Consider the following 12,358-nt stretch of genomic DNA (forward strand, 5'->3'; position numbering starts at 1 on the left):
TCTTTCTTACATTCTTTCTTTCTTTCTTTTTGTTTGTATTTATTTCTTTGTCATTGTCTTTCCATCTCTAATTCTTTCTTCCTTTTTTGTATTGTTTTTTTTTCATTTTCTTTCTTTCTTTCTTGATTGTTTCTTTTTTTCCTTTTCTTTCTTGTTTGTTTCTTTGCTTTTTGTTTCTTTTTTCTTGTTCATTTCAAAGCTTTTTTGTGCTTATTTTCATTTGGCTATTTTGCTTTCTTTTATGCTTTCTTTTCTTGCTCTCTCTTTGCACAACATACATTCAGAAGACTTTGTTTTTGCAAGAACTTACACCAACAAATAGCCTTTAATATCATACAAACATTTGTCAGTTTTCAGCCCAATAAAGACCTGTTGTTTTCATTCACCGTAAATTGTTGTTTTGAAGAGTTGTGGCCATATTTAGCAAGGCAATGGTATATATAATTAAAGTTGTTAATTTCCTGAACACAAGTTATAGTTCTGAATAGAGCACCACCTAGATAACATAATTTTTGGATAGCTAATATGAATTTTACACCCGTTTATGTGTGATACATTCTACAGCAAAAATACATCAAACATAAATTTTACATTTGGCAGACGTTGTTATACAAAGCGATCAACATTGCATTGAAGATATTCTCTAATTTGATCAGTTCATGCATTCCCTGGCAATCAAACCCATAACCTTGGTGTAGCTAATGTCCTACTCTTTGAGCTACAAGAATGTAAAATACATGAAACATAATTACAATCAATTATATATTCACATTCTGTGCCAAATTGTAGACAAGAACTGTAAGTAATTGTGTACTTTACTTGTATCGACTTCCCTTTCCCAGTCCCAGCTGGGCAGTTTGGATATTGGCCATACTGAGAGCACTGGCTCCTGGCTACAGGGCAAAGGAAAAATGCAATTAATGAGAGTTGTCTTTTATAGTGCACAGGTGGGTTACAGTTTTGAACAAGTCTGTGCCAAAACATGGGAATTCCTTGTCTTGCTGCCCTTTTTCATCAAGTGTATTGTGAAAACATGACATAGGTTTTATACTATGCATATCACACATCCAAAAATAGTTTACGACTATTGAGAATGAAAAATCTCCCACACCAAGCCGCAATGCTGCTCTGCAATACATCATGATTAGTTTTCCTTTGCATTATTGAATCTCTTACAAACACAAAGCACATTATTCAACACAAAATAATACAAATATAAGCAGCTATATACACTGAACGATGATTGGAGTGGTGATGTCATCCGTTTAGGAGACTATGGGAGGAAAGCCTTGACATTAGCACGAAAATGAGATACATCGTTATGAAGAATCCATTTCCTATCCCAGCCCACCATCAGGAAATTATTATAGCCATATTATTTTCCTCCAGAAAGGAAAAAAAAAAAGCTGGACCATTAGTCATTAACTTCCTCTGCTGGATTCTCTGAGCTATATGATCTGTCTTGAGCGCTATGTTTCACTCAATCTCTCCCAACAGTCCGGTAGTTTGCCATGGTTCCCACTACAGTGATGTACCCATGACTTTTCCCATGTTTACTCTATAGCACAAGGTTGTGCTCAATCACACAGATGTGTTTGACAGCTCTGAGCACTTCTTTGCCAGTGTTTACACTCTCCAATTTCCTCTGCGATTGTGTGGCTCTTGTATAATCAGTGTGACACTAGAGAAAGGAGAGCAATTCAGAAAAACTGCCTATTTACCTTTGTGCGAAGGCTGGATGTTTTCAGTGGTGGAAATGTTTTATATTGCATATTTTTGTGTGATTTAAATGTAATAACAAATGTTTAAGGTTATTTCTAGAACCATTTCTTCAGAATTCTTTTGGGGAAAATGTCAATTAAAACGTCATATAGCATTTATTTGTGAAACATTGTTGACAAAAATTAACCATTGATGAGGCAAATGTGATACTGAAAGTGACCAAAAATTTACAAGCCCTTCAGTGAATTAATCCATCCCACTTTCTATAGAATTATTTAAATTATTTTATCCTGAGAAAAGTATTTTAAAAGAATGCTTTAGCTTTAAATTCAAGTTTTAAACTCTAAAAGAAAAGAAAAGGAAAGAAAAGAAAACTTAATGTTCTAACCTTTTTTTTTTTTTTTTGTAAATCCCTTCAGAGTGGTTGAGTCTCCAATGCCTAGATCCTGATCTATGTTTAGCCTACAGTCGCAGCAATCATCATTTTCAGCCTTAAGTTTGGACCCTTCCCATATTTTAAAAAATTCTGAGGTATGCACTGATTTTGTGTTTTGTTTTCATTTCATCACTATAGAAATCTACCACACACCCTTTCTGTTCCACCACCGTCTGTCCTCAGCAGTTCACAGAAACATAACACTCCTGTGAACACGAGATTGGATTTGTCCAAGTCTCCACAAAAAACATTAATCGTTCCATTCTCATTAGCATGATGTGAGTAGCTCCCCAGCGTCCAGGCACACAAAAGGTCACACATTTCTTAACTAATTACACAGTATATTTCTATACATCATGAGAGGTCCTTGGAAATCATGAATGTCTTGCTTCACAGCTGTGTGATGTTTGTCCTGCTCTACAGACTCTCATCAGAAATACTGTCCATAAGGACAGAACATTAAAACCTGATTTGCTTTACTATACAAATTCATTTGCATAATAATGCATGGCAAAATCTGCCAAAAAAGGGCCTGATGGTTGAATAATCGTATAAAGACTGTATTAAAGAAACAGTTCGCCAAAAAAAAAAAAAAAACATTTGCAGGAATTATACTCACCCTCAAGCTGTCAAAGATGTACATAAGTTTGTTTCTTCATCTGAACAGATTTTAAGAAATTTGGCATTACAGAATTTACAGAAGTGAATGGGTGCCGTCAGAAGAAGAGTTCAAACAGCTGATAAAACATCACAATAATCCATCAATTACTGTCTTGTGAAGTTAAAGCTGTGTGTTTGTAAGAAGTAAATGCATTATGGCGTTTTAACTTTAAACTGTCATTTCTGGCTAAAATATATCCATAATTCATTACAACATGATTCATCATAACACTTCCTCAAGTGAAAAAAATCCCCTGTTGTTCTCTCACATCAAAATCCACTAACACATTTTTAAAACATGTTTCGGACTTGTGGCTTGTAAACGGTGCTTGATCTGTGCATAGTTCTCTCCTAAATCAGACAAGATTACTTTTTTTTTTTCGCTAGAGAAAGCAATATAATGCATGGACTCATATTTTAGACAGAAGCAACAGTTTAAAGTTAAAAATGTCTTCGTAATGATTTTTAAATTCTTTATTACAAACACACCTTTTCGCTTCATAAGGAGAGGAGCCGTGCTTTTATCAGCTCTGTTTGGACTCTCATTCTGACGGCACCCATTCACTGCAGAGGACCCACTGGTGAGCAAGTGATGTAATACTAAATTTCTCCAAATCTGTCCTGATGAAGAAACAAACTCATCTACATCTTGGATGGCCTTGAGTACAATTTCAGCAAATTCTCATTTTTGGTAAACTATTTCTTTAAGCTTACTATAATTGATCAGTTCAGAGTAAAATGCTGCAGAAACAAAATACTCTGCAAAAACAGAGTCATTTTGGAGTGAATTATATGATGACATGGCTCTCTGCAAGTACCTACAGCTTGTGTGCAACTCTGTGGCTCCGAGCCCTAAAAGACCCTCTGTTCCTTGAAGCATTTTCAGATTGGCAATTATAAAGTAAACACAGCTGGCTGTAATATATGTGAATTCATTGGCTGCATCATGATTATTTAGGCAAAAAAGTTTTACATATACAAAGCTTGGCAGCTGATTGAGCTTCTCAGAGGTGTACTGTCTTTATAAAGAAACCTTTATTTATTGAGAAATGGCGAGTGTAGAATCTGTGCAGACAGGTTTGTATTGCAGTCTCTTGACAGAGATCTTTTTTCCTAACTAATTGTATTATTCTAAACTAAATCTCGCTGTCCGGACGCTGCCAATATTACATATGCTATCTTTTTTACACATCATCTATACAAACTGTCACTGATGTGACATAATTTATGGTTATGTACTTAATATGCACACCAGCATCACAAATGTAAGACTTGAAAGAGATCTGTGCGCATCATTGGCATTTATGAGTGTATGAGAATACACTGATGTCCTGATGTTAAATCAAATCTGATGTTTTCAGCGTCTGACTTATTATTCATCATGTTTACTATTACATTTGACATATGACAGAGAGACATCTGTAGTCATTTACCACAGGCCATGCTTGGATTATACACTCTGGGACAAAGCATGAGCAAAATACCGCACTCCATTCGTTATTTAGATGTCTTTGCTATGAACTCTATTCCTATCCCTTCATCACACCATTTTATAAAATGTCAAGTATACAGTGCAAACCTCTCCCACTGGCTTTTCAAATGTGTGGTGTTTATACACAAAAGCTGTTTTGAGGTCCAATCAATGCCTGCCTTGTAGATTTACAACCTTCTTTCTTCAGCACACAATCGCTGGTGACTCTGAGAGCCTGTTAGCACTTATGAAATAATTTGGGAAAAACACATCACTTACTGATCGAGTGATTGGTTGAGAGGAGAGAAGAGGTGTGGTGCAGATGTTGAGGTCCAGTTGCAGGTCTGCAGGGACCGGGAACCTGCAGGGTGATATTTTAATTGATTTCTGACAATAAGACCACGCTGTTGTATATCACAAAGTATAAGAGTATGTTTTGCTTCCTTTTAGCCAATTTCAGACTGAAATATGAATGCAGAAAGACATGGGGTAAATGTTGAATGTTGAAAGTATGTTTGATGTGACTGAAAATCTACTGCCTTCCTCTTTCCTTCTTTTGTTACAATAAACTGCACTCACATAACAGCAAGATTTGTATAATATGTCTGCAAAAAGTCATTTGCAGAATGTCAAATAACACTGTCATAACATGGAGGGCGGATGAATGATCTTATGCCCTGGGAGATGTTTTAGTTCTATTGTTCTCATGCACATTTTTGCGCCATAACTTAAAATAGTGGTTTACAGTATAATATTTGACAAAAATAAAATATAAAATTGCATTTAGTTTGATTACATTGAAAAACACTTTTCTCATCATCATTTACTCACTCTCTTGTTCCAAACTTGTATGACTTTCGTTTTGAATCGAGGAAGATTTCAAGCTTAAAAAAAAAAAAAAAGATTTCAAGCCTAAAAACGACATGAAACATCATAAACGTATCAAGTCACCAAAACAATTTTTACGTAATTTGACGTCACACGATAAGCTTATGAAAGGAACAAACCGAGTTTAGTCGGTCAATCACGATAATTGCGCTTCAACTGAGTACCAAAAAAACCCAAAAAAACCCACTGCAGTGAATTGGAACTTGTGAATCGGATCGGATTCATGAACGAGTCCGTTTTTGTGAACCGGATCAACCGATTCACTGAAAAGATTCATTTACGATTTGGGCATCAGTACTTCACCACTTCCCACATAACTCTTGTGCCGCTTATTTTTTAGTTTTAGTTTGTTTTGTTCCTTACACAAGTCTATCGTATGACTTTAGAAGACCGGCATTTTAACAATCTGGGCAGAAATAAGCGAAATTAGTGTACATTCTCCGTAACGGCACTTTACGTGCAATTAAAATTGGAAAGAGGTAAGCATTGTTTCCAAATGCCCGCAGTACAGATATGCTGTCAGTTTAATTAACTCGAGTACGAACCTCCCAGCAATTGGCTGCCGCTCACGTTTCTTTTGCTTGATGTCTGCATCTAACGTTTCTCAATCTTTTTGACACTCTCTCTCGAGGCTTTCTCTGGTCCACTGTAAGTCCCAATGACGCATGAAGCTCAGTTCCCAGTGTAATAAATTAAAAATGTTTGCTCAGCTCCGCCCTCCACACCTCAACCCCAATATTAATTGAAAACGACCATTACAGCTGTTTAGTGAATTTTCCGTTACTGTTCTTTACCAAACTTTCACAAGCAACATCCGGTCATTTCGATAGGAATACATGTGATCAGGACGTAACTTGCAAAGGGCGGGAAGGATTTGGCAAAATCTTACTAAAGCAGTCCACTCAGGAATATCTGTTTTCGTTCAAGCATGCTATATATAGAATAAATCCTATGTACAGATTTGAAGTGATTTATTTTGCGTTGTCTTGTTTTTTGGCATAAATTGGATGGCATAAGAGCATGAGACAAATGCACCAGAGTTCTCATTATAGCTACTTTGACAGCTAAGTCTTTCGTTTTATGTTAGCACATTCTTTAAAATAGCTTCTTTTTAAGATATTTTCATTCTTTTGGATGAGAGTGAGTAAATGGTGATATGTTTCATTTATTTTGTTTATGAACTGTCCCTTTAAGTCACACTGCCACAATTTCTTTGAATGTCATCCATCAGTAATGCTCCCTTTTTCTCAGCATTGTAATCAGAGCTGGGTAGATTACTTAAAAATTGTAACCCGTTACTGATTCCAGATTACATGACAAAAATTGCAGTCAGTAACGTAATCCGTTACATTACACATTTTAGGTAATCAGATTATCTGATTATCTTGTACCATAATGATGTAAAAAATGCAAAGAGTAAGAAAACTTTTTCCATTCATTGTAATTTACAACATGAAGTGCATTAAACATTATATTATATCAAGGTTTCCCAAACTAGGGTCCGTAAAGGAACTGCAGAGAGGTTGTGAGTTTAATGAAAAGCTGACAATTAATTAAATCATAAATTTTTTTAATGAAAATAAATCATTTTAAAACAAACTCCCTTTCTTTTTTTTCTTTTTACATTTTTTTTTTTTTAATTTGAACTCCCTTTCGAAGAAGGTCTCTTCACTTGGCGGCCATATTTGCAACGCCTCCGGGCAGCTCGTACAAGACCTACAGTATCTTAATGAATGGGGGAATCCTGAAATCTCAAAAACTGCTCGCTGAACTCACAATTAAATGACATATGTCAAATCAGCTACAAAAATCTGAAATGAATTGCCCCATTGTTTCTTATGCTCAAATAGCGTTTAAAAAGCTTATTTTTCAGGCTAGACCAGGCAATGGGCATTCGGAGTCATAATGTGCTTTTGACTGCACATTTGCATTGGCTGGTCTAGTCAGGTTTCTATGGGAAATTTGGCTCTTTCATTTAGAAGGTAGGACTATTCCTCCATATTGCACGTCGCAGTTTCTCCCATTCATAAGTATAGGAGAGAACCGTCTTTGCATTTCTATAGTCTTTGTTTGAAATAAAACACTTACTAAAAAAAGGTGAAATATTTTTATTTACCTGCATGCAATGTGATCATTAATCAACATCAAAGAAACTGTGAGCATGCAAACGTGTTACTTAATTATTGAAATATTTATTTTAAAATCTAAGGGGTACTTAAAGCAAATATATTTGGTGAATAAGGTTTAGATGACAAAAAGTTTTGGAATGCCTGCATTACATGTAACTAAGAAATAACGTGAATATGTGCATTTTAATTAGTTAATAATACATGGTTAAAAAACCTACAGAGTAATAATTCAAATAAAAATGAATGTGTTCATCAGCCTAGTTGATGTAATGTTGAAACCCTTCTGAAACCTGAAATGATTTTTGTAAATCCAGTGGTCAAATGCTTTCGCCACCTGACTAATGACTGATCTTTGTGTGAATGTCCACAAAACTGGACTATATATACATATATAATATGTATGTAATCGGTAGGCTATTTTAGAAAGGAAAATTTAAAAGATGAAAAAGAGAAATTAGGGAGAATCAATGATTTATGAATAATTTATTGCTATTGTGTGAATAATATGTAATCATGTAATCCATAAAAAAGTAACTGTAGTCTGATTATGAGTATTTTAAAATGTAACTTACTCTGATTACAAGTACTTAATTTTTGGAATCTGATTACGTAATCAGATTACATGTAATCAGTTACTACCCAGCTCTGATTGTAATTCACATGTTTCCCCGCTCATTCTTAACCTCTGCTGTCATTTCTTATCATGGTGGGAATGAGATGTGAGAAAATCTGATTGGTCTTTTTGACATAACTGGTAAATTAAGCACTTCAGATGAACATCCTCTATAATGAATGTTGAAAAAAAGCACTAGAATGGACAGAAATAAAAATATGTTTCTTCTCAAACTATCTTTAAAATCAACACCAGGTGCTAATCATATACAAGCATATTGATGATAATGAGCATTAAGACAGCCCAGAATAAATGAACTTCTTTTCATCTGTCTTGGACCGGGGGTTATCTCCAATGTGGGGTGCAGGGCTGACACAGATTCAGTGGAACACCTGGAAAGCTTCACTGACGTACCTTTTGTCTTTTGGTCAGATAGCTTACACAGAGAGGGCCAGTGCCAGAATTTGTTTGTATTATGAAAGTGATTATTCCTGACTGTCAAACACAGTATTCAGGGAGACGTATGGCCACATGTGCTGCAGGGGTGTTTGCACGTGGCAGCGACTGAGAGGAAAATCTTGGGAAAATAAACACTTCATACATTTGTATTGGTTAGCAGATGCCTGTCTTCTTTCAGTCTGTAAGCACAATGAAAATCCTGATCGGGCCCCACAAAAAGCATGCTGGCACCAAGTTTTAGAGCTTTTTGATAGCTAGTTCAAGTTTACATGTTAACTTTTATAATTGCATTTACTTCGTAATTGGCTTCAAATAATTTAAAGACTATGCAAGTTTAAAACTGACTGTTTCTACAGTAGATTAAAATTTTTATCACTGCAATAACTAAGTATGCCCTGGTATAGTTATGTGTCTGAGCGCAGTCGGTTTTACACAGCCAAAAGTCACCCTCGGTTAATGTGTGTCTTCTTATGTGTTTAGTTCACATCTGTGGCAAGCAGGTCTTTCCTGAAATTACAAGGATTGTTACTGACAGTTGGTTTAAACAAACACAACTCAGAATTACGGTCAGACGCTCTTGATTAATACAGACATGACCCAAGCATGTGTTTGCATGTGTATGTATTTCATATATCCAGTTAAAATGCAACCTTTTTATAGCATGGATGTAGTCTCTAGAGTCAGGTTTATAAGACATGACAAAATTCAAAGTTTTATATAGCACTATTTGACAGTGTTTACCAAGTCCTTACAGTTCAAATACATACAAATGTGGATATTTATGTGCTTATTAAAGGGATAATTGCTCTAAAACTAACAATTCTATCATCATTTATGTTGTTTCAGCCTAGTACTGAAAAAAATTGGTGATGATGAAACAGTTTCACCAAAATTGCTTGTAAATATTTTGAAGTAGAAAGACTGAAATAGTGTTTACTTGTAAAACACTTCAAAAACCTCATTGACATTTATTGTACAGACACAAAACCGTATATTTTTCATATCTTCTTTTGTGTTTCACAGAAGAAAGAAATGCAAAGAGATTTGAAATGAGGGTGAGTACATTTTTTTTACATTTGTGATACAGCTTAAAGCAAATAAAATGTTTATTATACCATTTTAAATGTGCATATGTGTTGAGTATAATGTGTTAAAGACCCTTAATGACTGCTGTCAAACATAAAACCTCAAATATTTCCCTGAAATAATTTCTTATGTTCAAAGTTATAGACATGTCTGTGTTTGCATCCTTATTTGACACAATAGAGACACGTGGTTTCTCTGGTAAAGACGAACATTCCTTTTATTGTGCTGGACTTTTTTCCCATCTTGGAGCCCAGGAGGAGTGCAAGCTCCCCGGAACAAGCCTGGGAGGTATGAGACCACACACCAAGCAGTATTTAGTTTACCGCTCATAGGCGGAACGCCTCTGCGCTCAGCTTGATATCTGGTATCAGTGCCTAAACATGACCCGAAACATGAAATGAACTTCATAAAGTCAGTAACAAAGTATAATATTTGTTGCTTTATGACCACCCACATGTGTGTATTTATGTAGCTGCAGGTCACTGGCGCTGCCTTTGGTGACGTTTATGAATGTGTAGCCATAATGCCAGTCACTATGTGACTCTGTGTTAGAGTTTCACTGTTTCATTTGGGTCATATGAAAGCTACTCTGTTGAATGTGGTGAACTGTGGTACAGTGTGAACAACACAAAGAGGACACAGTTGATTGCTTGTTGTTTGCATTCCCCCTAGTGGCCAAACATGATAAAAAAATAAAGACAAATTCTGTGTCATCCCTCATTTTAGTATGACTATCAGTCAAAATATTGGTGGGCAGTTTTGGGTCATTGGGGGCTTATTTTCTAAAAACTGCTTCATATTATTGTGGAGACCAAAAAGGTTGGGGTAAGTACGATTATTATTATTTTCTTTTAAAGAAATTAATACTTTTATTCAGCAATGGTGCATTAAATTGATCAAAAGTGACAGACATTAATAATTTCTCAATAAATGCTGTTCTTTTTAACTTTCTATTCATCAAAGTATCCTGAAAAAAAGTGTGTGCATTTCCACCAGAAAGATTAAGCACTGCAACTATTTTCACCATTAATAATGAGAAGCAATTATTAAAAATTAAGCACCAATAATAATCAATAATAACTGAGCACGCAATCAGCATATTTAAATAATTTTTGAAGGATCATGTGACACTGAAGACTGGCGTAATGGCTGTTGAAAATTCAGTTTTGCCATTGCAGGAATACATTACTTTTCAAAATGTATAAAATAGAAATTGTAATTCTGGTTTACAAATTGCTGTTAAATAAATGCAACCTTGGTGAACTTCTTTTGAAACATTAACAAATCTTAATTATTCCAAAATTTGGACCAGTAGTATATTTACTGCTTATTAAATATAAAATGTATCTTTCAAAGTGACACACACACATCGATTTAAATTACAAAAAATCATATGCATTATTTACAGCTAATGTTCATTTGATATTTTTTTTGCAATCTTGTTTGATTATAGGCTGCGTAAGAAAAAGATTTATTTGTAGATGGGCCACACACAAAGACGAAAAACAGAGAGAGAAAGAGAGAGAGGAGAGAGTATCATACCGTGAGTTACAAACAGTTCCCTTATGTGGCAATGGTGTGAGAATGGGCTCTGAGAGGTCATGTGACATGGTTATGTGTAGTGTGTAGTCTGATGGCAGTAACTCTCAGTCTCTTAAAACATCTCATGAACATGTTTAAAATCTACAGTGTCACACAAATTCTGTAACAAGACACTAAAATCTCTGTGGACTTTAAACTTAAGATGTTAAACTCCCTGATTGTTCGAACGTCGTGAACATTTACACCACAGTGTCATTTACAAGGCCAAATATGTATTGTGTTTCAGAAAATTCTGTGGTGGAAATTACAATTTCGGAATAAACCATCTGACTCCTTTGTCTTGAGCAAACCATATCTACCTCTTTGTAAATACACAGAATTAAAACTTTTTAAAATAAATATAATTTTCACTGAAAAAACCCCATTGCTTTATGCTCATTTAATTTTCTGTTTGGACTATCATAGTTTATTTAGGCCTATTTTTTTTTAACTAATATTTTTAGGATTTTCATTTTATGATTTTAAGCTTGTGTCTAAGGGTAAAACAATAAAATCTATAGAAAGTACACTGTAAAAAATAAAGAAAGATAATTTACAAGACTATTTGTTTACAATAAAATACTATTTCAGTCTTTCATTTAAAAACAAATCATGTTTAATTCAATCAATGTTTTACTTGTCATTTCTTTGTAAAAATTTCTCAAAGTACACTCAAAAAAAAAAAAAAAAAACTCAATCAGGGACAGTGGTTCCTCGTGATTGAATCATGTTATGTTTGACGTGTCTAATTTTAGTTGATTTTACTCTGTTTGCTTTAGTTCATCCTACATGAAATGTTTGAGTACAGAGAACATGTTTCCATAATGTAGAACCACTTCCCATGCAAGTTCAGCCAAAGTGTTATAGTAATACATTAGCAAGTAAAACATAACATTTATTTAGACATATGATGCTATTTGTTGGCAGTTTAAGGATGGTACTGTGTACATCCCTAGCATTTCTACTGGAGTTGCTTTTTAATCATAACAATGACTTTTTAGCAGGTCCTCAAGCATACGTGCTCCATATTTCACCACATCTTGCCAAGAACACCAACATAACAGAAAGTCTTTTAAAATGCAAACATAGAACATTAGACATTAACAAGTCTCTCTATTTTCTCATTTTGCTTAAAAAAAAAGAACTACTTGATTGAAAGATGGTCTTTCAAAATAAAAACATTGAGTTAAGCCGGTTTCAAGTCAGTTTACCATGATGCAATCAAGTTTGAATGAGAAACCTATATGGAAGCCCGTTTCTGCCACTGAATAAAAAATAAAAAACTTTTTATCTTACAATTCTGACTTTTTATC

At 34.6% G+C, this 12,358-nt stretch overlaps 1 protein-coding gene and 1 long non-coding RNA gene across 2 annotated transcripts in view; one reads left to right on the forward strand and one right to left on the reverse strand.

Annotated features, from left to right (window-relative positions):
* Positions 1-836: 836 nt before the first annotated feature.
* Positions 837-6,016, reverse strand: LOC131545317 (uncharacterized). The gene is made up of 3 exons (XR_009272406.1): positions 5,723-6,016; positions 4,569-4,650; positions 837-893 (listed from the first exon to the last, which is right to left on the reverse strand). It is a non-coding gene; the product is annotated as an uncharacterized LOC131545317 (long non-coding RNA).
* Positions 5,474-12,358, forward strand: part of ercc6l2 (excision repair cross-complementation group 6-like 2) — a 35,356-nt gene continuing 28,471 nt past the window's right edge. Inside the window, exons 1-3 of the mRNA XM_058784020.1 lie at positions 5,474-5,656; positions 9,402-9,433; positions 9,645-9,752. The gene's annotated coding sequence lies outside the window, so the exon portion shown is untranslated. The remainder of the gene's footprint in view (positions 5,657-9,401; positions 9,434-9,644; positions 9,753-12,358) is intronic.

The sequence above is a fragment of the Onychostoma macrolepis genome, chromosome 08, assembly GCF_012432095.1.
Source record: "Onychostoma macrolepis isolate SWU-2019 chromosome 08, ASM1243209v1, whole genome shotgun sequence".
Lineage (NCBI taxonomy): Eukaryota > Metazoa > Chordata > Actinopteri > Cypriniformes > Cyprinidae > Onychostoma > Onychostoma macrolepis.